At 39.2% G+C, this 26,914-nt stretch overlaps 1 long non-coding RNA gene and 1 pseudogene across 1 annotated transcript; one reads left to right on the top strand and one right to left on the bottom strand.

The window, feature by feature from the left end:
• The first annotated feature begins 8,198 nt into the window (after window positions 1–8,198).
• Window positions 8,199–13,169, top strand: LOC140513291 (uncharacterized). Its single transcript, XR_011970130.1, has 3 exons — window positions 8,199–8,326; window positions 10,778–10,823; window positions 12,976–13,169. It is a non-coding gene; the product is annotated as an uncharacterized lncRNA (long non-coding RNA).
• Window positions 13,170–13,970: 801 nt separating this feature from the next.
• Window positions 13,971–15,330, bottom strand: LOC140514504 (keratin, type I cytoskeletal 18 pseudogene; annotated as a pseudogene).
• Between the last annotated feature and the right edge of the window lie 11,584 nt (window positions 15,331–26,914).

Here is a 26,914-nt window from a genome sequence, read left to right as displayed (position 1 = left end):
CATCTTCTACCTTTCAACAAATGGTCAGGGCTTCCTGGATCTCAGGATTATGGGGTTGGTTTTTTTTCTCATCCCTCAAGATTCCTTGAGTATCTATGCTTATGAAAGGGAAGGCAATGGACAAAAGAGGCAAGATGCAACTAAGGTAAGGCATTGTCTTCTACCTTATTCTTTGGTCTAAATTCCTTCCTGTGGATGGAGAGATGGATGGATGGATGGATGGATGGATGGATGGATGGATAGACAGATAGATAGATAGGCAGATAGATAGATAGATAGATAGATAGATAGATAGATAGATAGATAGACAGACAGACAGACAGACAGACAGACAGACAGACAGACAGACAGATTCGATAATTTGGTAACAAGTCTCCTGACTGAGCTGCCCTGCATTAGCAAGTAGCCAGAGAGAGTTAAAGTATTAGAAAAAGGGCTAATTAGGGAGTCAAAGGAATGGGATTTGAATCCTGGCTCTTCAATTTAAAATATCTCCATGATCTTAGACAAATCATTTGTTTCTCTAGCCCTGACTTTCTTCATCTTTAAAATGGGAAGACTGGACTAAAAAAATCTATAAGGTCCCTTCCAGCTCTCTCCTATGAATGAGTCAATTATGTCTACACCTGTTCTAAATCCAACAAAATTCAGTTATTTTTTTTAAACCTCAGCTCAGAATTCTGAGGCAGATTTTATAAAACATGCTTTTATTCATAGTAATTCTGCACTTAGAAGGGTAATTATGAAATGGCTGGTGCTCATTCCCTAAGTTAGAGAGCAAAACTCCCTAACTGTGGCCTGAATCTCTTTCTCTTTCTCTCTCTCTCTCTCTCTCTCTCTCTCTCTCTCTCTCTCTCTCTCTCTCTCTCTCTCTCTCTCTCTCTCTCTCTCTCTCTGTCCCCTCTCCCTCCCTCCTTCTCTTTCTCTCTCCTTTCCCCCATCTCCTTTCCTCTCCTTGTCACACACATTCTCTCTCTTTCTTTGACTCTCTGTCTCTCTCTGTCTCTCTGTGTCTGTCTCTGTCTCTCTGTCTCTCTCTCTTATTCTGTGTGTGTGTGTGTGTGTGTGTGTGTGTGTGTGTGTGTCTTTTGGATCCCCGTGACCTCCTATTATAAGCAAAGGACACCAGGCAACTTAAGGACAGGTGCAGTCATAGATTTATGAAAAGTGATACTAAATCTTACAAATGTAGTCTTTTTAACAGAATTTTTTTTAAAAATACAATTAAGTGGAAGTACAGCAGGGATGGAGTAGGGGTCATCTTTTCCTCACGTCTGGTTTTTCTCTTATCATTTAAGAGCCTGATATAAAAAAAAAAAGTAAAGAAAAAAATCACACACACCTCTCTTCCTGTCCATGTAGAAGTCGCCCCTCCTGGTGTTGGAAAAGGGAAATGCAAATATCTTGGTCAATGGCTTCCACAGTTGTGCTGTTGTCATATAGGAAGACTGGCATCCTTCCCCTTTCCTTTACTCTCCCTCTACTTCCCCCTCCCTCATCTTAATTAATTTCTTCTCTTTCTAAACTGGAAAGAACTACAAATCCAGGAGTTCAGGTGGCTTAGCCAAACCCTTGCCAGGGATTGTTAGCATTTGATTCCAGGCTTATTCATTTGAAAGTTGGGCAAACTTCCCCACTTACTTTGTGCTGAGAATGAGGATTCCTATCCCTGTTCCATCACTAATGATAATAATAGCTATCATTTATCTACTACATGCCAGGGACTGTACTAAATGTTTTACAAATGTTTTCTCATTTGATCTTCATAACCACCTTGGAAGATAAGTGCTATTATTACCCCCATTTTACAGATGAGGAAACTGAGGCAGAGATTAAGTGACTTGTCCAAGGTCACAAAGCTAGTAAGTGCCTGAGGTTAAATGTTAATTCAGATCTTTCTGACTCTAGGGGGCAGGCACTCTGTCCTCTGGGCTCCCTCAGTTCCAATGGTTTGGTGCTTGGGAGCTGAGGAGGAAAAACAAAGACATAGGTAGGGCTTTCTCCCTCCCAGATGCCAACCTCAAAAGTCTGAGCTATCCAAGGGACAACTGTAATTCCTATCCAGCCAAGCTGTGATTTCTTAACTTTGAAATTTGTGTTTTCAAAACACAAACCCTACCCTTTGTAGCCTCCTCCAAAGGTACCATTGCTGGGCCTTGGTTAGTTTTGGAAGACTCACATTTGAAATATCAATACAGAGGTTAGTTATAGACAGGTTATATAGAGAGGGTACAGAGAAGTCACCAAGACCCAGAAGGAGATCAGGGAAAATGAAGAGAGATTAAGGGGTCAGTTTGCAATAATTTTTTCCCTTGTTTTCCTGGTGGAGAAGGAAAGAGTATTATATTTCAAATCAGGAGAATTGAGTTCATGTTTCTAGCATCCACTATCTATGGGACCTTCCATGTGTCACTTCACTTCAGTGAATTTCAATTTCTCAATCTCCAGAATGGGAAACATAATACTGATGCAATCTTCTTAACAGGATTGCTGTAAGAAAACCCCTTTGCAGACTCTAAAGAGTTATAGAAATGTGAATTATTATTCACTAGCTGACCAATGAATACTAGATACACTTCCTCATAAAGAAGAGGCCTGTTGAGGTAGATGGATACTTGCCCCCTTGAGAAAGGGGCCCTTCTTCCAGACACCTAGATTCAGAGAAACTGATCACCCTGGTTCTTACACCTAGCTGCTTATGTCCTACATTACTAGCCTTTTAAGATGAACCAGCACACCTAAGGGACCTGTGGCCTTCAGTGCTTTAGATGCTTAGACAGTAAATGTCAGGCCTTAAGAGTTGCTCAAGGAGATTGAACAGGAGAATTCTAGATTTCCTTGTGGGCTAGTCACAGAATTATTTACTCAGTTGATCATGAGTCTGTAGAAGGGACTGGTGTTAGTCATGACCTCTTTTATTTAGGAGAACCTTTGTTTAAAAAGCTCTCATCCTTGGCAGGAAAGTGTGTTCTGTTGCTATTACTGAAGTTTCCTTATGTGCCAGTGCTGGGTGAAGTACAATAAGAACAGAGATGCTGGCTAAGCTCAGGTTCAGATGTGGAACAGTCTGACAACCCACAGCCTGGGACCTACCAGATGTAGCAACAAGGATAACTCACACATGGAAAGCATTTCATTGCTTGCAAAGTGGTTTCAGATCCATGGACCTCTTTGATCCTCCCCACATTCCTCTGAGGTGGGTAGGGTAGGGAGTATTATCTTCATTTTGCAGATGGAAAAACTAAAGCTAAGAGAAGTGAAGGGGCCTTTCCAGAGTCACACAGTAAGTTTCAAGGACAGAACTTGATTATAAGTCTCCTAACTGAAAATCCACTTCTATTTCTACAACACAAATGCATAACACTCTCCTTATTGGCATTAAAGCTTCTCATCTCTCAATATTCAGATAACTTGGAGGGTAACCAAGTCCTTTCATATTAAAGTGGGGAGTACAATATTTGCGTGCAAAGAATTAGTGGTTCAGAGTCTTCACATAATAGGATCACAGGATGTTAGAACTGCATTTGTCCAACACACTTATTTGGGAGATAATAAAACTAACACCCTTAATCCAATAAACTCACCCAAAGTCACACAGAGAGTATGTAGGAGAGTTGGGGCTCAAACCTATATCCTCTGACTCCAAATTCAGGTGTTTTTTCCACTATAATATGTCAATTTCTGGGCAGCTAGGTAGCACCTGATGTCAAAAAGACTCATCTTCCTGAGTTCAAATCCAGCCTCAGACACTAGCTGTGTGACTCTGGACAAGTTACTTATCCATGTTTGCCTCAGTTTCCTCATCTGTAAAATGAGCTGGAGAAGGAAAAGGCAAACCACTCCAGTATTTTTTGCCAAGGAAATCCCAAATGAGGTCACAAAGAGTCAAATATGACTGAAACAACTGAACAACAAATGTCAATTTCCCCCATAAATGGGAAATTTGAAAGTGTTTTCCATATCACCAGTCCCTTCGATAAAGATGCAATTTCTGAATCTTATATATCAGTCAAATTTTAATTAAGAGCCTATTGAGTGTTGCACAGTGCATTATGCTAAGCACTAGGGATACAAAAGAGGCAAAAGACAATCCCTATCCTCAAAGACCTCACAATCAAATGGGGAGGCAACAAACAAGCAACTGTGTATAAATAATTTATATATTGAATAAATAGGAAATAATTATGAGAGGGAAGATACTAGAATTAAGAGGAACCAGTAAAAGATTCCTAAAGATGAGGTTTTAGTTGAGATTTAAAGAAAGCCTATATATAAAACTGATAATACCCACCTCATATTTGGAGTTATAAATCATCATATCATCTAAAGAGTTTTTGGTAGCTCAGTAATAACTGTCTCAAATAAAGAGTTTCTGACAGATAAGTTTCATGGGCTATTTGAATGTTTTGTATACTTTACATCACTTGAACTGAGAAATAGTGAGGAACTTCACACAGCTTTTCAAGTTGATTTACAAATGTAATGATTTTTTTTGAAGTCCATTAAGGGGAAATCTCTTTGCAAATAAGATGAGGGCCTAACATATAATTTCCTTATATACTATTGTGAAACAGGCTGACTTTCTCATACTAGAGGATACTGAAGGATGGTTTCAGAGGTTCCCAAAGTGGGCAATTTCATTCCCAGGGTGGGGCAGTAATAGCCTCAGGTACAATTTGGAAGGCATTGAATAAAAATAAGGGGGTGGTAGAAACATAAGGAAAGAAGATAAGAAAATTTTGAAAAACCATTCATACACATTTCATCTGTTGTGTTAACAGTTAAAGTCATAGTGATTACATTGTTTTCCAAGTCACTGACAGGTCTTAACAAACAAGTGTTGGTAAGCAAGTCTGCCCCACATTGTTGGTAAGTCCAGCATGCATCAGCAGAAATATGTGCATGTAATGACTTGTTTACAATATGATACTATATGGTTACATGACACAATGTTGCATCATCAAAATTTCAATATAGGAAAAAAGCCACAATTTTACAATAAATTATTAAATTCAAAATGTGTCATTTTTGAAAAAATATATTTTGTATTTTTTATTGATGCAATTAAAAAAACTATTAAAGGGTTAAAGAAAGTAGATTTCTGAGGCAGGGGTTGCTGAGTAATTTTTTTAAAGGGCCAAATAACTTTGGGAATCCCTGGTTTAGCTAAAAGAAGTTACCATTTTTCGTAGTGATAATTATGAATATGAAATAAATTAATTTTATAAAGAAAATTTCCTGATACTTATGCATGTGGTGAGTATGGGGGCGGGGGGATGAGCATTTCAATAAATAAATGCAAAGCTCTCAAATTTATATTCTGATCCAGAAGTGGCTAAATTGATGAAAACAGAGATAAATATCATAAATTTCAAAATTTATATTTTTATATTTTTCCCAATCAAAAATATCTACCTAGGAAATCAAATGGAAGGAAATAAATAATATGTTTATTAATCCTTGACCAGTCTGCAGAAACAATTTTTATTTTATTTTAAAGATCTAGATACTTCTAAATATGCAAAAAATCCATTTGATCTTACTCTAGTTGAACTGAAATGGTTAACAGACTTGAATTACAATAGTACATTGAAACAAAGATTTGAATCTGAAAGTCTTCTTCTGTTTTGGCTACAAATGAATAGCCATCTGCTTCGTCATATAAAGTGATATGAGGTTTACCACTATTTTTAACATTTTATTTGTGTGAAATGGGATCTTCTATTATAGCTGTTTTAAGTACAAAATATCAGCAGTGATTAATAATTGAAAAAGATTTGGGGTAGCAGTATAATCCATGATGCCATATTGGGAGGGGAGAAGCTCACCTACCATATTAATAATATTATTATGGCTTTTATTTTTATAAGTTAGGACTATGAATATTTTAAAGGATTTATCAATAAATATCTGTACATGATGCATTATTTTATTGCATATTTAATATTTTTATGTGTTGCTATAAAGATGTAATAATCTCTTAGCTTTATCTGAATGAAAGAAAACTTTCATAAATTAAAAATTAAAAGTGTGTATGGGCGTGTGCAACAATATTCTCCTAAAAGATGGGGACATAACTACATCAAATTTTGTAAACGTCTACACCATATAACACTGTCTGCTTTTCAAAATTTACACAGGACCTTATCCTGTAGTATACCACCACCCACTCTTTCTAAGCTGACCTGGAATGTAGTGCTTGAATCTGGCACCTTGCACTACTTAAGTCATCTTCCATATTAAAGCTAGGCCTATTTCTCATTCTCATATTGTGTTCATTGCAAAGGTCTTCAAACATGTTGACAATTATCATTACTACTATATTAACTACAAATGGAATCACTTGAAACTGGCATGTATATTATTCACTAGGCATCATTTTAAACACATCAGTACCTACAGGTGGTACCAGCACTTCTCCTATTGAATAAAGCTTTTTTCACTTAGCAGTTCTGTAAGGAAAATGTATACGAGGCAATCAATCTTTTTGGCATTACAGCTATTTCTAATGTATTTTTCTTAAAGAAAGCACCTGCCAAAATATTCTGCATGTACACTTACTGTCAACTATGAACGCAAAGATTTTTCATCTCCATCAACAATAGTATTTCGGAATTACAATGATAAATACAGTGGATCCTATTTTCTAGATTAGGGTCTTTTACTTTTTTTTCTCTGTTTTCTGTGCTTAAAATATCTCCATTTTCTTTGTATTAATTTCAGCTTCTCTGGTATATTTTTTCTTCAAAGCATTTATATATTTTTCTGTCACCAAACATATTCTTATTTTTTCATGTTAGACAAAAATTAAGAAAATTAAATTTAATTGCTGAAAGTTTCAGACAATTATCTATAATCATTCTCAAAGTTATTTCCATTTTTTAAGTTGAAGAATTTTTGGAAATCAATTTATTACATCACTCTTGCCAAATTAAAGGCATTGAAAAATATAAAAACTATTATGATACACTGAACATAGAATACTTAATTTTGAGTTTATATACTTTGTGTCCAAATGTATAAGCACTGAAGCATCACAGTCATCTGTGTCATGAGCCATGTTATTTGACAGCAACAGGGGCAGATTCATACCCATGTCAGGATTAGACGTGGACCAATTCAAGTTTGACTTCTTTTGCACAGACTTTGTTAAGTAATCTCCATGCTGTATTTACTGTCCACTGGAAAAAAATTCTCCTTGTTAATTTCCCTTTAGATACTTTTTTATTGAACTTCATTTTCATTGGAAAAAGTGAATGTATTTATTAGAATGTTGTACTCAAAATTATCCAATAAACTTGTGCATTGATTGACACGTTCTCAACTACCAACATCCCCAAAGAGATTCTTTCCCATTATTTGGAAAACTGATTTAGGGAAAATGATGGGGAGAGGGTGAGACAACCTGTGATTCATCAGCATATGAAATTTCCGGTGAGGAAACCTCCTCTTCCCACCCCTACCAATGTGACTGTTCTTTAACTTATAGGTCTTCAAGATCTGACTGAGGCACCTAGAGATCAAATGACTTGACCTGGGTAACAAACCAGATTTTGTCAGAAGCAAGACAACCCCAGGTCTTCTTGACTTTAATGTCAGATCTTTATCTACTCCAAAAGACTGAGTGAACCAATGATGGTGGTAGTTTCCCTTCCTTCTATTGTGATTCTTAGAATAAACAACACTTGGTAAATTGTTCCTTAGGTGTGTCTGTAAAGGCAGAGACAAGAGTTAGAACGAGGAGATTTAAAAATTCAAAACTTACCAGGTGCTGGAGTTTCCAGAGTTGTACTTTGAAACATACACATACACACACACACACACACACACACGCTCCTCTTTAAATTTCACTTATGGAAATACAAATTAATTTAAATGTATCTTGAGTGGGCCTAAATGGGAAAAGGAACAAATAAGCTGGGTGAACTAAGAGTTCTTATTGGAATATCCTTATCCCTAGACTGGAAACATGGAATCCATAAAGACACCAGAAGAAGGCTAGTAGGATGTATGAATTGCTACATCTTGCTCATATTTAAGCAACAGACTCCAACTGGCAAAGCCCAAGCTTTGATCACCATCTGGTGGTTTGCAAAAACATAGCTCCCTGAGCAACAGCTCTAAACTGCTCTATTAAACTTTGTGCTTTCTTTCCTCTCCACTTGTTCTTGTGTTCGTCCTTCGTGGCCGAAGAAGACCCTGCCATCAGACACATGATGACATGACTGGCCCTTGACTTTGTTTTGGGTGAGGGAGGGCAGTGCAGGTCACCAGCCTCCCTTCTCCTCCAGAGCCATCTGAATCCAGTGACTAGATATTCATCAGGGTGAGTGGAGATGGCCCAGGATGCACTGGGAGACCTTAGCCCCTCACTTGGGGTGAGGCAATGCCCATTCACTGAACAGGCCAGTTTCACAAGCAGTAACCGCGGCCCCGCTAGGACCAAGGGGGAGGCTCCGGACCCACCTGCCCCAGGGGGAGTCCGATGTAGGAGGAGGCGCAGGCGTGTGGGTTTCCTTTGGGGGAACACGGCCCGCGCAAGAATCGGTCTTGCGTGACTTTTTTTCTATTTTTAGAGGGGGGAGGGGAGAAAAATAAAATGCCTGTTCGTGGAGGGCCCGCGCTCAATCCCCCCATTCGGGGAGTCGCTTCATGCCCCTGGGCCTCAGCTTCCCTATCTGTAAAATGGGCCCCAGAAGTCCCTTCCAAGCCCACGCCTAGGTTTCCCGGAGCCGGGTCACTCCAGAAGAGGGAGAGTCCCTGAAAATTCCCGACTAAAACCCCAACGCTCACAAAGGGCAAAAGAGAAAAATAAAACATCTCCGGGCCGTCCGGGGAGAACCTGGGGGGGAGGGAAGAACCTGGGGGGGGGGAGGGGAGAACCTGGGGGGGAGGGGAGAACCTGGGGGGGAGGGGGGGAGAACCTGGTATAAGGGGGGAGGGGAGAACCTGGCATAAGGGGGGAGGGGAGAACCTGGGGGGGGAGGGGAGAACCTGGGGGGGAGGGGAGAACCTGGGGAGGGGAGGGGGAAGGGAGGGGAGGGAGGGTCCACAGCCTCGAGCGCGGCGGACAGCGGGAGCTCGCGCGGTGAGCCCTGCCCGGGGAACCAAACAAAGCTGGGTTACCTGCTCTCGGCGGAGGCGTGGCGCCCGTCCGCTGGAGGCCCCGGGACAAATCACGGGCGCGACGCGCGGCCACGAGCTGTGGGTCCCCGCACCGGCCCCGGCTCGGCTCCGACGGGAGGCGGCTTTGCCCTCCAGCTCGCACCCAACTTCTCAACATACACCGCGGAGCTTGGGAATTTTCCCCTACTGCTCTGAAAGTCTGTGGGGGAGATTGTTTTCCTTTGGTTTATGAGAGTTCAAGAATGATTTTATTGCATAGGCTTTTCTTGAATATATATTATATATATTTGGTTTTCGTTTTGGTTTTCTTTTGGATTTCATTTGTTTTTTAGCATAGTTTAGTAGTTATCCCAATCCTCCAATTCCTGCTCCGACGCTTCCTCATGGCATTGAGGTGATCCTAGTTTCTCAAAGGCTATTCCAGCAAATCCAAAGGTCTAGCCGTTTCTTCCATGCTGAAAAGGTTTCCGTTATCCCGCCAGCAACAGGCTAAGTCTGTTTTCTGAGAATGAACCTTAGCTAAGCATAGAAAAGCCAGTATGTTGGCCATTGGAGGATGAATTCTTTGGCCATGGCCACCCAGGAAATGAAGAAAAACCCAAACTGATGGGCAGCCCTTCCTTTGTGGACCCACTTCTACGTCTGCAAAGATGGTAGCAAAGTCATGGAGAAGCAAGCAGAGGGTGCTATGTATCACCCAGTTTTTAGACTCTCTGTAAACTTTAGTCATTTAGGTATGGTGAATGTCTAATGACAAAGTTGAAAGACACTGGAGGAATTAAATGGTATCAATCTTAACATTCTCACTATAAATAAAACTGCAAGAAAAGTTGTTACTAAGTAGCAAGATGGCCCATGGATTCTTCTTGGAGACACAAAGAAAGCAGTTGCCAGTATTGACTTTATAGTGTATCCAAAGGCAAAAGGCAACATTTCATGTGACGTTCGATTATCTTATATTGTAGTTCTTATGATAAGTATTTGCAAAAACACCAACTTTATGCCCCAATATCTGTTTCAGAAAATGAAGAGGTAGAACAATTCAAGGAGATGCTAGGGTTTTCAATCTTTTCGGTATCAGGACCCCTCACTCCTAAAAAGTATCAAGAATCCCAAAGAGATTTTGTGGCTATGTTGTCCTCACTGTTGGGGCAGCTAGGTGACACAGAAGATAGAGCCACTGGTCTTGGAAATCAGAAAGACTCACATTCATGAATTCAAATCCGGCCTCAGACACTTAACAGCTATGTAACCCTGCACAAGTGATTTAACCCTGTTTGCCTCAGCTTCCTCATTTGTAAAATGAGCTGGAGAAGGAAATAGCAAATCATTCTAGTATCTTTGCCGAGAAAACCTCAAATGAGGTCATGAAGAGTTGGACATGATTAAAATGACAACAATAATATCTATTCAAATTTACCACATTAAAAATTGAAGCAGATAAATTTAAAATATTCATTTATTTAAAAATAATAATAAACCCATTACCTGTTAACATCAATAACATTTCTTATCAATCATATTTTCCAAAACAGAAAGATTTAGTAAGAAGCATGGCATTGTTTTACATGTTTTGCAAATCCCTTTAATCTCTGGTTTAAGAGAAGACAGCTGCATTCTCACATCTGCTTCTGTTTTCTGTCTGTTGCAGTATGCTGTTTGGTTGATATATATGACAAAAATCTGGCCTCACACAGGTGAGTACTTAGAAAAGGGAGGAATATTTTAATAGGCAAATAATGTCTTAATATTACTATGAACGCAGTTTTGATCTCATGGACACCCAGTCTTGTTAATATTAAATTTAAATTATATTATTCAAAAGTCACAAAACTAAGTGTAAAGGAATTTAAATAATAGAAATTTCAACCAATATCTTTTGTAAGTTTTTGCCATTTATACATATGAAGTTATTACAGCTTGAAAACTGCACTAAGACTTTTGGGACATCCTGTAGAAAAGTCAGATTAGTGGTCCTTATGGTATTTTGGCAGCGAGGATGACAAGATTCAGTAGTCCTTAGGGTATATCAGCAAATCAGGTGGTAATACCTGGGGGGTCTAGAGTAATAATCTCCAGTTTGCTTTGATCTCACATACCACAGTTAAAAAAAATTTATCTGACACTTTAAATATGTGCATATTTACTTACAAATTATGTACATTTGCTACTCTATTCATAATTACATACATTACAAAACATATACAGAATGGAAATTTAAAAGAATGAGAAAGATTAAATATTTTCAGCATGATATTTTATTTAGCAATATATAAAATATTTAAATCTCACTCGATATTAATAATTTTAGTAATGGTTATTCATGTTTATTAATAATATCTCAATGACATCATTGTAATTGAATATGCTTCATTTTTTAAAAATCTTGATTTAACAATTTGTGATACACTGATTTGAAGGTTGGGTTCTAAGTTCAATTTATTGTCATACTTGATCTTAATAGCTGTCATAGCTGAAAAAAATACCCTAACAAAAATGTGTAGCTACAAATGGGAAACGGGCATCACTGGCTGTACTCACTAAGTCATGACTTTCATTTTTCATTCACATTCACCAATTATGAAAAGGTTTTTATTGAAATTCAGCTAGTAAATTTCCATCTTCCTTGATGTCAATCAGTTGTTCTTGCCAACTCAACTAATCAGGTGTTGCATTTTTATAGTTTCTAAAAATAGGTTAAAAAACCACTGAAGCTCTTCTTTTGAAAGATTTTTGAACAGGTTAGAAAATTCTGTTTCCAAATTTTTATAGGTGACACACTTGTCTGGTTATCAGCAAACCCAGAAAGAGAAAGATTCTTTGTACTTGGTGCAAGACCTTTATGAGGTAATGGTCACCTGTGCAGGCAGGAGTGAGTCTCCTGGCTCTGGGAAGTTTGCAAATTAATGTTTTATAAAGTCCAGCCAAAACCATGAGAACAAGCCCCTATTTCTATGAAAACAGGCCCAACAAATCTACAGAGTTAACCATAGGTGAAGCCCTCTCTCCTTTTCTCCTTCCTTGGTCCCTCAAACTATTCCAGTGCTCAAAGATTCCAAAGCAAAGATCTGGAAGTGGAGGCAAATAATAGAAATAACAATTACACCTTGCTTTCCCATCATTCTCTGCCTAAGAAATCTTGAGAAGCAAGGAAACAGGTTTTTAGAAATAATTGATATTCATCAAGAAATGACCTTTCCAAATAAAATAGGAAAGCTTGGAAGCCATCTTTACTTGCTACACTGCCTTTCCTTACCCCCATCACCAGTTGGTCAGACACCATAGGCAAGTTACTAAGTGGTCAAAAGTCCATTTTAAAATCATAAGATCATAGACCAAAAACTGGAAGGGACCTCAGACTCAAAAAATTACAGAATCCATATCTGGTATTTCTGTGAGTTTATAAAAATAAAAAATATCCTTAAATAAATTTTATTTAGTTATATGAATTTCGTCACTGAGCTCTTTCTCCTTTCTCAGTGTGGATAGTGTTTACCACAAAATCACTCATTTAGTCAAGCATTTACTGTAAATGATAAGAAGTAATATCAGAAGAAACTGATCAAATTATCTTTCATTCACTCCTATAGAACCAAAATAGAATTAATTCATATATATTCATCAAAAGGGTTTGCCACAACCATATAGAAGATTCAATGCAAAGTCTAAATTGAAGAGAGATTCCTAGGTGGTAAAGTCCTCCAGGTGCTCCTGTATGTAGAAGAGATAAAGCTGGTTTTATCAAGCTCAGAACATAGAAGAGCCATAGACAAAATCCTTCCTTTTTTTAAGTCTGAATCTGTTATTTCGTTGGTGTGCTCACTCAGAAGAATTCTTAAACATCCACAGATGAAAAACAAAGTGGATGCAGAATGTCTATTGCCCAGGACATGACAGACTGTTAGATGGATAAGATATACAGCTCACCCATCAGCATATATACCTTAAATGGATAAAAGTTGGATCTGGGAGGAAAGTCCATTGGATTTCCAGTGAGAAATTGCAAAGTTCCTTTAATGACCCAAAATATCTGCCTGAAATGAAGTCCGATTTTTTTTTAAATCTTTATAAAATATATATAAAACTTCAATAAAAATGTTATATTGTTATATGGAATACTACAACTCTATATATATGTATGTGTGTCTGGAATACTGCAACCTATTATATATATATATATATATATATATATATATATATATATATATATATATATATATATATATATATATATATATATATATATATATATATATATATATATATATATATATATGGAATACTACAACCTCCGAGGAATGAAGAACAAATATAAATCAGATGGTAATGGAAATGCTGATGGTAGATGTGAGCAGACTGCATGACATGACAAATATATGTTGAAAAAGAAGTACCAACGTAAAGAGGAGTTATTATTGAGAAAGAAAATAGGCTAGTCCTATGCGAAGAATGAGGAACAACTGTTGGATAGTTCATGTGTTCTGCTGATATCTCTGTGACATCAAGAGAAAGTGAGCAAAGCCACCTAGCACATTGGGTGGACCCCCTGTGATAAACAGAGAAAGAAACGTGGACAGGAACAACACAAGATAGGTCGTATCTGCATTGTTGAAGAAAGCATCCACAGAGATGAGGTCACAGATTCATTTAATTATTATTTGATATCTGGTGGTGTTCTTGGTCTGTAAGTAATTTACACTGGGTGGAGGCTCAAACTAATATTATATTTCCCTTCCACCACACTGAATGTTAGTGTAGCATTGGGACACCCAAGGTGGAATAGAAGACCCCTTTTGTACCTTTATGGTACAGAGAGAACTACATTTTTTTTTTTTTTTGAAGGGTAGGTGACCAAAGAGTCTTTATTAACTTCGTGACTCAGTTTGGGTCTTCAGTTTATGACCCTAACGCCGCAGGACTTTGGTGTCATTGGTCTCTGCCACCACTTTGCCGTCTACAGTCCTCCGAGTGCTGGTCTTATGTAAGGAACTGCTGCTGCTGTCCAAGGCATGCACAAGATTGAAGTCCTCCCCCCCATTCTCTAGCAGGTTTCGATAGGTGTTGATCTCTGCTTCCAGTTTGTCCTTAATGTTGAGCAGGGCCTGGTATTCCTGGGCGTGGCGCTGCCCCTCTGTTCGTGTTTGCCCCAGCTCTGCTTCCAGGTGTAGCAGGGCTGTGTTGATCTGCTCCATCTGGATAGCATATCGGGTCTCCACCTCCCTCAGGCTGTCCTCCAAGCTGGTTTTTAAATTTCGCAGGGAATCCAGGTCAATCTCAAGGGACTGGACTGTCCGTTTCAGCTCAGTGACAGTGTTTCGAGCTGCTTCCACCTCCTCAGATCTCGTGTTGATTGTCACGGTGCTCTCTTCAATCTGCTGTGACCAGTATTTATCAAGCTCCTCTCTGTTCTTCTGAGCCAGAGCGTCGTATTGGGCTCGGATATCAGCCATGACTTTGCTCAAGTCCTGCGATTTGGGAGAATCCACCTCCACGGTCAGCCCACAGCCTGCGATTTGGGCTTGTAGAGAATTCACCTCCTCCTCATGGTTCTTCCTCATAAAAAGTAGCTCTTCCTTCAAGTTTTCAATCTCAGTCTCCAGTTGCAGCCTGGTCACGTTGGTGTCATCAATGACCTTCCGGAGGTCATGAATGTCTCTTTCTACAGACTGTCTCATGGCCAGCTCTGCTTCATACTTGATTCTGAAGTCATCAGCCGCCAGACGGGCATTATCGATCTGTAGGGTGATTCTGGCATTGTCCACTGAGCTTGCATAAATCTGCTCCCGCAGATCCTCAATCGTCTTGAAATAGTGTCCCCATTCTCTGATCTGAGGTCCCTTCTTGGCCAAATGCTCCCTGATTTTCCCTTCCAGTGTGCGATTCTCGGTCTCCAGGCTCCGCACGCGCTCCAGATAGGAGGAGAGGCGGGAGTTAAGGTCCTGCATGGTCTCCTTCTCCCTCTGGATCCCCCTGATCCCAGGCAGCCCCGCCATCAGGTTCCCGGCCCCCAATCCCCCGCGGAAGCTGGTGGTGCGGGCCGTGGAGATTCGGGACCCAGAGCCACCCGCGCCCGCATAGACGCTGGCGGCGCTGCTGACCGGCTGGACCCGGTGGCTGGACCCCTGGACCGAGCCCAGGGAGCGGTAGTTGGAGCGGGTGGTGAAACTCATGATGTCGGTAAAGGAGAGCTGGATGCAATTGCAATGGTCGAGAACTACATTTTTTTCCTCACTGGAATAGAAGAGCCAGGGATATGCTTATTTCATCCTCTGGTTCCATTTGTGTATTGTCAATGTACCAGGAAACAGTTTACTTACTTACATAAGTAATTTGATATTCCCACTCCTTTTGTCCCAGAGGGGCTTGAGACCCTGAGAGAGAACTGGATGTGGAGGAAGAATCAACAGCTCTAATGAGTTTCTAGGCCTACTAATAATATGAGGCAAAGGCACACCACCCAGTTACCAGTGGCAACAGAATATCCAAATATAAAGGTCATACTGACTAAAGATGGCCAAGTCAATAAACATTTATTAAGAACTTACTGTTTGTCAAGCCTTGTGCTAGGGACTAGAATATGCCTGTAAATATAAAGAAAGACGGTCCTGCCTTCAAAAAGGCAACATATAAAAGGAAACTTCAAAGGGAGGGAGGGGAAGGCTGCTGTGGTGGCATGATCTTCCAGGGGGAGAAGGCTGCCAGGTAATGGGAGAGTTGGAGAAAGAAATCAGGAATGGAGCCCAGACAGGAAGGAATGAATGACCCTGACCTAGCCTGGGCATTTTCCTTAAAGTGAAGATTCCAGGAGGAGGAGATTAATCAGAGAAAAGGGGTAACAAGAACGGAGAGATGCCCCGAATTGAGAAAGATACTGGGACGTGGTAAAGAAAGGAGTCTGGAGAGTGAAGAGCAGAGCCCAGAAAGGAAAGTGATATTTCCAACAGAGAGTTACTGGGAACAAGAGAGGTAGACTCTTTCTTATCACATGGAAAGTTTCTGTGAGGCCGGAGGTCAGCAGAGGAGCACAAGGAAGAAGCCCAGACCATGATTCCTCATTTGGCTTAAAGCTTGGTACTGAGAGGCCAAGTGTCTCCAGTCAAGACAAGGGAATTCTGAGGTAAACTTCTCTAGCAGGGGTACTTCTGAGGCAGGAAGGCTTGATTCCAAAGTCACACTCCCAAAACAGCTAAAGAAATTGTGAGAGGTGCCAGCTACAGGCATGGTAATTGAAGTATTGCAGGAAGAGTGATGCCATGATCCACAGCCAGCCAGAAGCATGGCATAGAATTATCGGCAAGTAGCCCCTACTGGAGACACAGAGGGACCCTATAGAAGTTACCTGCCCTGAAGTCACATCTGCTGGGATGCCTACCCAGGGAATGACTCCAAGTTACTGAGGCTATACAGGCTTCTGAGGGAGTGTTCCTCACTGACAGGTGTAACTTTCCACGACTCCTGTTGTGGGCCCTACTTGGTTCTTTGGACCTACAAATAAACCTTTTCCTCCTTCTTTGATTCTGTTAAACTATATGTTTGCAAGGGGAGTTGAAAATGACATATTGGAAAGTGTCAGATGATAACGATCTGAGATTTGGGGGAGGGAAATTGGTGGGGGAGAGAAATAGCAAACCAGAAAAGTGAGAAAGCCTCCAAAGGGTAAGCTGGCCCTTTATGTCGTGCACAAGCCTCTGATACAAGGATTACAGTAGGGTTGATATCTGTCTTAGCCAACTCAGTTTTGGAGAGATAATAAAAACTCTCCTGTATTTAGTTTTACAAAACATTTTGTCTTGTAAGACAGTGCAATTATTATGAGTCCCATTTCAAGATGAAGAAACGGACTCAGAGAGGGGAAGCAATTTATCCAACTTTACACAATAAATGTCAGAAGTGAGTAAAAATCCAGGTTTTTCAACTCCTAGTTCAATGGGAAAACATTTTGCAAAGCTAAAAAAAAATCTACATAATTAAAAATTATTTTTTGCAGAGAGAAAGAAAGATAATAAATCATAATAAGAATCTTAATACTTTATACTTATGGAAGAGGAGCGTCTTTCTTAGAGGTGGCCTGTGGATGGTATTTCTCCAGTTACTATCATTCCTAAGAACATTGCCAATTAATTATCAGTGTTAGGAGGGCCAAGATAGGTTGGTCAGGCAGAGGACAGAGGAAGCCACACCAAGGTTAAACTATGCGAGCCAAGAAGAAACTAGGAATGAGAGAAGTAGATGTACACATGACGCTAGGAAAATCCTATCAGCCATCTTCTCTAGCCTCAGCTTGAGGACAGCACATATTTTCTGAGTCTCCTATTTCTCCTGCACTGAAGGTCTCACCCTTTAGTGCTGGGAAGATTCAAGGTTGGGGCATGTTGGGGAGAGTCCAAGTATCTAAGACCATAATGGAAGAAGGGAAAAGAGCTAGTCTTTCTGCCTTATTCACCCATTAACTGAACATGGGAGAATCTCTGAAACTTCTGCAGCGTACACCAACCTCCTGCCAGTTCCTGTACTTCCACCATGCTATAAATTACTTTCATTTCATGCTATAAATGAGATTCAATTAAAAGAGAATTTATTATTATTTGCCCCTCCCATTGCAGTGGAAGATAGAAAGATTATGAAGATAGAGAACATCCTGATTTCTTCTCCTGCCACCCAGAAGTTGTAGAAGGGTTAGTAGAAAGATCAGATTCCACATGGGTATGGGGAAGGAAAGAAATGGAAAGGATTACAAGTTTTAGTTAATGTGAAAGCTGAGAATGGAGTTTATGAGAAGTTATGAACTACGGCAACTCCCACAGTAACTTTGATCTTGGGAAAGGAATTATGTCTACTGAAGTTTATACTACTTTTGTCAGCTTCTTGGCATTATAATACGGTTTTCCTAATTAAATTGTTTTACTTCACTACAATATCAGGTAAAGTGGATAGAACGCTGGGCCTCAAATCAGAAAGACATCTTCATGAGTTCAAATCTGACCTCAGACACTTACTGGGCAAGTCACTTACCCCTACTTGCCTCAGTTTCCTCATCTGTAAAATGAGCTGAAGAAGGAAATGACAAACCACTCCAGTATTTTGCCAAGAAAAACCCAAATAATTGGACATGACTGAAAAACGACTGAACAACAATGATTTATTAATAAATAAATTTAATGAAAAAGGATACAGAGAATAAGGGCTAGGTCAAGAGCTAATTACCATTTGAAGTAACAGACCACTACCAAGACTATAGACAAGACATGACCAGTTGTTCTTTTTCTTAGCACTTGTAGTTTTTCAAGTGGTCTCATAGACATTATATCATTTGCTCTTCACAATAATCCTGTGCAATAGGCAGGACACGGATTATTATACTCCCTTCAGAAATGCTAAATAAATTGCCCACAGCAATACAAGGGACAGATAACAGAACACTTTCTAGTTTGGTTGGTCCCACAAGTTTTTACTTTGTGGGCATAGTCCTTGATAATAATAGTAATAATAATAATTAATAATACCATTTATATAGCACCTACTATGTGCCAGGCACTATGCTCAGCATTTTACAAATATTATGTCTTGAGATCCTCTCAACAATAGTGGGAGGTAGATGCTCTTATTATCCCTATTTCACAGCTGAGGAAATTGAGGCAGACAGTGGTTAAGTGTTTTGCCCAGGGTCACACAGCTAGTAGTTACCAGATTTGGATTCAGATCTTCTTGACTGCAAGCCCAGCCCTTTATCCACTCAGCTACCAGGTTTGTCTCCATACATCCAAAGATAAATGTGATTGTCCTGCCATCTTCATAACTGATCAGACCACATATGGACTTCTCAGTCCTAGGTGCCATATTTTAGGAATAACATTGACCGAATAGGGTTGTCCAGAGGAGAGAAATCAGCATTATAAGGGAAATGGAAACTGTGTCATGTAAGTAATAGAAATTTGGGGCATTTATGTACATTCTGTGCTTACCCATTACATGGCTAAAAGCAGTCTTTTTTCCATCAGCTGCATAGCCAGGACTATATGCATCTTTAAAACTGCCTGAATGAGCATTATCAGGATTTTCTCCTGTCTTTGCATCTGAGGGTGAAGGACTCCTTCACTCATAGCTAATTACATCAGGCTGGGGAGGAGAGGGGATGAAGTTTGCCTTCACCCCACAGTTAGATCATGAGGCCCTGAGAAATGGACTTGGGGTTTTAGCCTTTTCCTTCATTATTTTTCATTCTAGGAGCTCAGGAACAAGAGTCACAGAGATCCAGGAGTCCAGGAATCCAGGCAGGGTATTATAGCCATCTCAATAGTAAAGGTCTGGCAGTAAGGATCTAAGTCACTAGCCCACTCAGGCTTTGAACTGGAACTTGATGGGACTAATGATATGTAGGAACTTAATCTAAGCCATGAACCTAATACCCCTTCCCTCCCAAGAGAACCAAGATAATGTTTAAGAGAGGGAGCTTATGCCTCTGAGGCGTTGTGAGAAATGTTTATGTGTATGCTCTTGCTGAATCTTTGGAGTGAATATTCCTTTGTAAAAGCTAATCTGATTTTAAGTGGAAGTCAGAAAGCAGGATGATTTGCAAAAACCTGGAGACCCTCACATGAACTGATGTAAAATGAAGTAAACAGAATCAGGAGAATATTGTGCAACACTTTTTTGATGAAGAACTGTGAATGACTTAGCTATTCTCTGCCAGACAATCCCAAAGGACTAATGATGAAGTATATTAACTATCTGCCTCCAGAGAAAAAGCTGATATTATTTGAATACAGTGAAGGAAGAGTGCTATTTTTCACTTTCTTTTTTTTCTTTTGTTTGAGTGTCCTTGTACAAAATGACTAATATGGAAATGTTTTACATAATTGCAAAAAGAAAATGGAAGTCAGGTGCTAGTTCCTGGACCCCTAAAAATGTAGGATACAGTTTGTGGGTGCTTTGGGTGACAGATAAAAGAGAATCCCCAATCTCCAACCCTCAGAGAGTGAAGCCAGAGCAACCTATGTTACATGTGGGGCTTTGTCTGGAATAAAATTACACCTTTCACATTTTCAGGGACCCCTGGAGGGGTTCTCTGTCATTGAATTTTACATTTTGGATATCCTAGTTTTCAAGATCCCAGGGAAATTGGCCCCCCAAAATGGCTAAACAAGCTATGGTATATGGTTGTGATGGAATATTATTGTGCTACAAGAAATGACAAGCAGGATGATTTTAGAAAAACCTGGAAAGATTTACATGAAGTGATGCAAAGTGAAGTGAGCAGAAGCAGGAAAATGTTGTACACAGTAACAGCAATATTGCATGATGAAGAATTGTGAATGACTTAGCTATTCTCAGAAATACGATAATCCAAGACAATCCCAAAGGACTAGTGAAGCACAATATCTACCTCCAGACAAATAATTGATACTGTTTGAATATAGACCTTGCCCTCCTATTTCTTGTCCTACTCCCCTCAAAAATTCTCCCTTACCCTCTCCCCCTAGTCCTTACCCTTACCCTCTTGTTCCCATCTGTATTTAGAAAGACTTTTATAGCCTTCCAAATATATATATGTACATATGTATATATACGTACATTATATATACGTATATATATATAGATATGTGTGTGTTATTCCCTTTTTATCTCATTCTCATTAATCTAGACACACTTTTATATCCCCCCCTTAAAGCATTCCCTCACCTGCTTTCTTCTGTTATCTTTTTCCTTCTCTCTTTCCCCTTAACCTTTTATTTCTTTCTGAATTTAGACTTTTATACCCTTCTATATACATATGTATTGTTCCCTCTTTAACCCATTCCCAATGAGAGTAGGTTTCTAGAACTACCAGCCCTCCTCCCCATCTAATTCCTCTGTGTCAGTTCTTCCTCTCTCACCTCATTTGTACAAGATAATTACTTATTTTTACCTTTTCCTAAATAGCATCATTTTTTTAGAATGACATCATACTCAACTCTACCCCAATCTTTCTTTTGAACCACCCAATCATTAATTACAATCTTAGGCATAGTTTATATTTCCTTATATAAAAAGTAGAGTCTACCCTTATTGTGTCCCTTGTAATTAGTCTTTGATGTTTACCTTATATTTCTCTTGCATTGAGTGTAGGTCTTTTTGCTATAGAATCCTGAAAGTCCGGCAATTCATTGAATATCCATCTTTTTTGGTTCAGGATTATGCTTAACTTTGCTAGATATGATTTTTTTTTTTTGGTCACAACTCTAGTTGTTTTGTTCTTTGAAATATAGTGTTCTAAGACCTGCACTCTTTTAATGGAGACACTACTAGGTCTTGTGTGATTCTAATTGTGGCTCTGCCATATTTGAATTGGTTTTTTCTTGTTACTAATATTTGATTCTTTAGCTGAGGGTTTTGAAATTTAGCTCTGATATTCCTGTAGGTTTTCCTCATAGGATCTCTTTCAAGTGATCAGTGGAGTTTTTCCTATTTCTACTTTCCCCTCTTGTTCTAACACTTCAAGACAATTTTCTTTAATTATTTCTTGTATTACTGTATCAGGATTCTTTTTTTGATCATAGCTTTCAGGTAGTCCGATGATTTTTATGTTTTCTCTTCTTAATCTGTTCTCTAGATCAGTTATTTTTCTTATGTGATGTTTCATATTCTCTTTTTTTATTCTTTTTATTTTGTTTTCTCATTTCTTGATCTCTTATAAGTTTGCTGGTTTCCTTTTGCCCAACTCTAATTTTCAGGGAGATTCTAGATCTTAAGACTCTAGATCTCCTTTTCCAGTTAATTAAAACTTTCTTTTCATAATCTTCTTGTTTTTCTTTGATTTTTCTTATTTTTAAAAAAATTTTCCTCAATCTCTCTCATTTGACTTTTAAAGTCTTTTTTAAGTTCTTCTATGAATTCTGGGCAGGTAACTATTTGATGTTACTCTTTCCAATAGGAGACACTTATTTTTTGCTTCAGTATCCTCCTCTGAAGACAAACTCCACTCCTCTCTATTCCCATAGTAACTTTCTATGGTTGAGTTCTTTCTCCTTTGCTTGCTCATTTTAAAAAATTATTATTGTAATAACCTCTAGTTCTAGGGTATGGGGGATAGTACCTCCGGCCTCAGATTCTCCTTCAGTTGTCCTCTTTGCCCTGGAACCAAAACTAGGAACTCCAGCCTCCTGTAAGTAACTACAACCAGTCCTGGCCCACGGCTTCTGCATTCACTGGCCTTGTGCTGGTTCCTTCTTGCCTAGGGCCACCTCTCAGCAGCTTGGCTTGGTGTCCCTTATCAGCAGAGGTTCCCTCAATCTTCCTCAGCTTTGATGCCTACTCTCCTCACTGTCCTGGAAGTGACTGTGGCTGGGGCCAATGCTATCTCCCAAACCGGGTAACCCCAGGGCTCATGGCTTATTGCTCCTGTGGAACTAACCTAGAGGTGTTTATTCACAGAGACCAAACTTCAGTCCTTCTCCAGTTGTCCTAGGAGGCCCACTGTTCTGCCCTGAGGCACCATTTTGTCTTATAGGGGGAGGGGAATCTGGAGAGCTTGAAATTTTATAACCCACTCTGCCATCTTCCCAGAATCCTCTGCCAATACTTTTTCTATTAATATTGATATTGAGTCTATTTTTTTTAAATGGAATTTACTTCATAGGAACACTACTGCGTAGTTGAGAAATGTTCTTTTTTTCTTTTACATTTTTTTACCTTTACATTACATTTATATTAATTTAAGCATTATATTTTTTCCTTTTACATTTAAATAGATTTAGATTTTTTATCTTATTGTGAAAACAGTACACCCTGCAAGTTCATAGGGTAATATTTGCCTGTGATTACAAACTCCAAGTATTTTATTTCCCTTGCTATTTTTCTAATAGGCACTAAATGGTGCAGTGGATAGAGTTCTGGTCCTGGAGTTAGGAAGACTTCTGTAGTTCGAATTGAGCCTCAGACGTTTACTGGCTGTGTGACCATGGGCAAATCACTTAACCCTGTTTGCCTGAGTTCCCCATCTGTAAAATGAGCTGGAAAAGGAAATGGCAAACCATTCTAGCATCTTTACCAAAAAACCTCAGAGAGTCACGAAAAGTTGGACATAACTGATAAACAAATTTTTTTCTAACTGGGTGTGTTTATTCTTTCAGGTGAGTTTGCAGTTCCATTTGGATTACCTTTGTAGTAGCAGAGACCCATCGGTGGACACTTTAGAGTAGCCTTTGGAATAACATTCCAGAAAAAAGGTGCAGGGACCCCCAGAGGAGTTTTGATGTTCTTTGTATAGAATAGGTGTACTTCAGAATATTTTGTCCAGATAGATGACCTTATGTACTGAATGCATCATGGAAAAGACTTCACCCAGGAAAATGTTCTCATCTGAAAGTGAGGGTATGGCATCTATTTGAGCCCAGGTACTAAATTCCTATGAAGACAGTACCATATGGTTTTGAAAGTCCTATGTGAACCATAGAACTTGGCTGAGACAAAAAATTTAGTAGGGGAAGGGTATTCAGTCATTTCAATTGTGTTCAACTCTTCATGACCCCATTTGGGGTTTGCTTGGCAAAGATGCTGGAGAGATTTGCCATTTCCTTCTCCAGCTCATTTAACAGAGAAGAAAATTGAGGGAAACAAGGTTAAGTGACTTACCCAAGGTCACACAGCTAGTTAGAGTTTGAGGCCATATTTGAACTGATTCCAAGGTTTTCCTGATTCCAAGCCTAATGCTCTATTCACTGAGCCACTTAGCTACTCTTGGAGTGAAGAATATTCTTATTTTTTCTTTTTTTGTTGTTTGTGGTTTGAGGAAGGCCGTTTAAGCAACAAGTCAGAAACAGTTGAATACTAAGCAAGCTGTAACCTCTAGTAAACTTTGTGAAATGTATTTTGTTTGCTGAATCTGCAAAATTGTGTATTTGGAGATGATTGTGATTTTCATTTGTATATGTGGGACTAAGACTATGCCACATTGACTGTTTTGAAGTTTCTTTGGCAACAGGGAAGCAAGTAAAGGGATGATAATTATGCTTCTCCAGCTCCCAGAGGACTGTTCAGGACTGGAGATGTGGACAATATGTACAATATGCACCCCTATCTCTCTGCCAGGGGCAATATATTTTGGCTCATACCTATACTACTTAGGGCAGCTAGGTAGCACAGTGGACCCTGGACATAGAATCAGGAAGACTCATAGACTCTTCATGAGTTCAAATTTGATCTCAGACACTTACTAACCATATGACCCTGGGCAATCACTTAACACTGTTTGCCTCAGTTTCCTCTTCTGTTAAATGACCTAGAGAAGAAGATGGGAGAGTACTCCAGTATTTTTGCCCCCTCAAAAAAACAAATGGAGTCACAACGAGTCAGACATGACTGAAACAACTGAACAACAACAACCAGACTGTTTAAGGTGGAATCACTCACCCAAAAAATGCTGGGTGACTTGATTCCTGGAAACTGAACTAGTACTTGTGTGGACATTCTATGTTGGCCTAACAAGTGGTTGGGAGCATACTTTTTCCATTGGCTGCATAGCCAGAATTGTCTGAATCTTTAAAACTGCCTGACTTAATAGCATCCAGGATTTTTCCTACATTATATCTGAGGGTAAAGGACTCTTACTCACAGATATTTCATATCATGTTGTAAGGAAGAGAGATCTGCCTCCTTCTGCCCTCCTTAAACTATGTGGTCCCACAAAATGGGTCTGGAATTTTGTCCTTTTCCCTCATTTCTTCTGTCCTTCTATATTTCTTCTATTCTAGGTGCGTAGACTTGAGTCTCCATGCTGTAGGGATCCAGGAGTCCAAGAATCCAGGTCAAGTGGAACAGCCCACCTAGCAGCAAAACCCTAGAAATTGAGAGTCCAAGACAGGACTGTGAGTCTGACCCTTTCATTCCCAGAAATACAGATAATAGGGAAGGTAGGGGAATTATGTGCCCAAAAGTATGTGAGAAATAAATTACTTCTCTCTTATATTTAATAACTAATAATTTTATTAGGACCAAGATTTTTGTCTTTTTCTCCTTTCTCATTTAGAAACCAACCAGTGTGGAAAATCATTGTTAGAGATTTACCCAGGTCAAAATCTAATCAGACAGTAAAAGAAATTCCTAGCTTAGGCTAACGAGTATATTTGGACTCATTATGTTTGCTCAGACAGGGCCAGGGAAATGTTGATTCTCTCTTTTGTCAGACAAGTGATATGAAAATTGATGTCTCTTTGACCAGGATTTGGGGGACTCAAGTCATGTACCTTCATTGTTATATAGCCTAGCCTCTCGTTGTAATATCCATTCTCTCATTAATTGTTAACCAATCAGGGTTGATTCCCAGTCTGGGAACACCTACTCTTTGAAGAGTATATAAACTTTGAACCCATGCCACAGTTGTCTTTGGTCTATGAGAGACAGCCAAATAACCATCCTTTTATTAATAAATGTGCTGGCCTTATTAATAAAAATATTTAATTACTCAGAAACTATGTCTCTCAAAACTTTTTAATTGCCACAAGTATTGAGGGAAATGTTTGTATGTCAGTTTTTGCTGTATCTTTGAAGCAAACATTCCTTTGTAAAAGCTGTATTTTGTGTGAAAAGGTTAAATGCAAGTAGGGTGCTGGTTACCTGGCTCCTAATATATAGGGAACACAGATGATGTGGACTGCAGCTGATGCCAAAGAAAAGAAAACCTCTGACCCTTTCAGTGTACTAGAAAACCCTGAGAGAGCTTGACATGTAGCACAGTGGGCCCTCTGAGAGTGCAGCTGAAGCAAGTAACTATATTACACATATGTAACAGATATGCAGGGTACCCTGGTAAATGTTTAACAACAAGTCCTGGGGGGAGGGGGGAGAATGTATGCATGATACATTTTAAAGTTTTATTGATATTATTGACATCTTCTTAAGACTAGATAATCAACCAAACGATAAATTGAGTCCTGGCTGATTTGTTGCATTTACCGATTTCTGAGGCGCTCTGAGTGGCTCAAGTATATCCTTGAAGATCTGTCTTATAGGGAAAGGACTGCATTTCCCACGATGCCCGGACCCACATGGCGTAAGTGTTCATTTGAGAGATAATAATACTAGCTCACATTTACATAGACATTTGGGGTTTGCACAGCACTTCTCATCAATTATTACACTTTACCCTCACAACCCTTTTGAGTTACATGCTATGATTATCCTCATTTTACAAATGAGGAATGATAATGTTTAATATAAAATTTTAGAATAATCTCTTTGTTCTCTCTGAAGTAAACTCAGAGAATACCTCTTCCTATGTCAGCAAAAGCCAGCCAAAGCTGACTCTGCATTCCTTGGAGACCTTTAACCTATGACATATCTTGAATAATGGGACTTTCCTTTGTATCTTATTATCTATAGACACATACTATGTTATGACATATCTTGAATAATGGTAAAGAAAATATAGACATCTTAGGTCACAATTTCTATTGAACATTGTTTGCCCCTTCCTGTGTCAGTTATCTGTGGTGGGATTTCCTTCCTTGTCACCGAGACATATGTTTACCCAGCTTGGAATCTCAACATTTGATTGACATTACTTTGTTAATTGTCTTGTCTTACTAAATTTATGATTTGTTCAACTAGGAGAGTTCCTTTCTCATGGCAAAATGTATATAAGCCAGAAGATTTCTGCACTGGGTAGCCAGAACATTTCTGGCTCCATAATGTATTATGTAACTGTTTTCTTTATGAGGAATTGATCAATTAATTAATTAAATCATAAAATGTATGCATTTAGCCTGCTGCCTTTTCTTAATAAAGTTTTCAGGTCAACAGGAACCAAAGACTG

The sequence above is a fragment of the Notamacropus eugenii genome, chromosome 7, assembly GCF_028372415.1.
Source record: "Notamacropus eugenii isolate mMacEug1 chromosome 7, mMacEug1.pri_v2, whole genome shotgun sequence".
Classification (NCBI taxonomy): domain Eukaryota; kingdom Metazoa; phylum Chordata; class Mammalia; order Diprotodontia; family Macropodidae; genus Notamacropus; species Notamacropus eugenii.
Note: the sequence above shows the minus strand (reverse complement) of the source record. Positions and strands in the feature narration are given on the sequence as shown.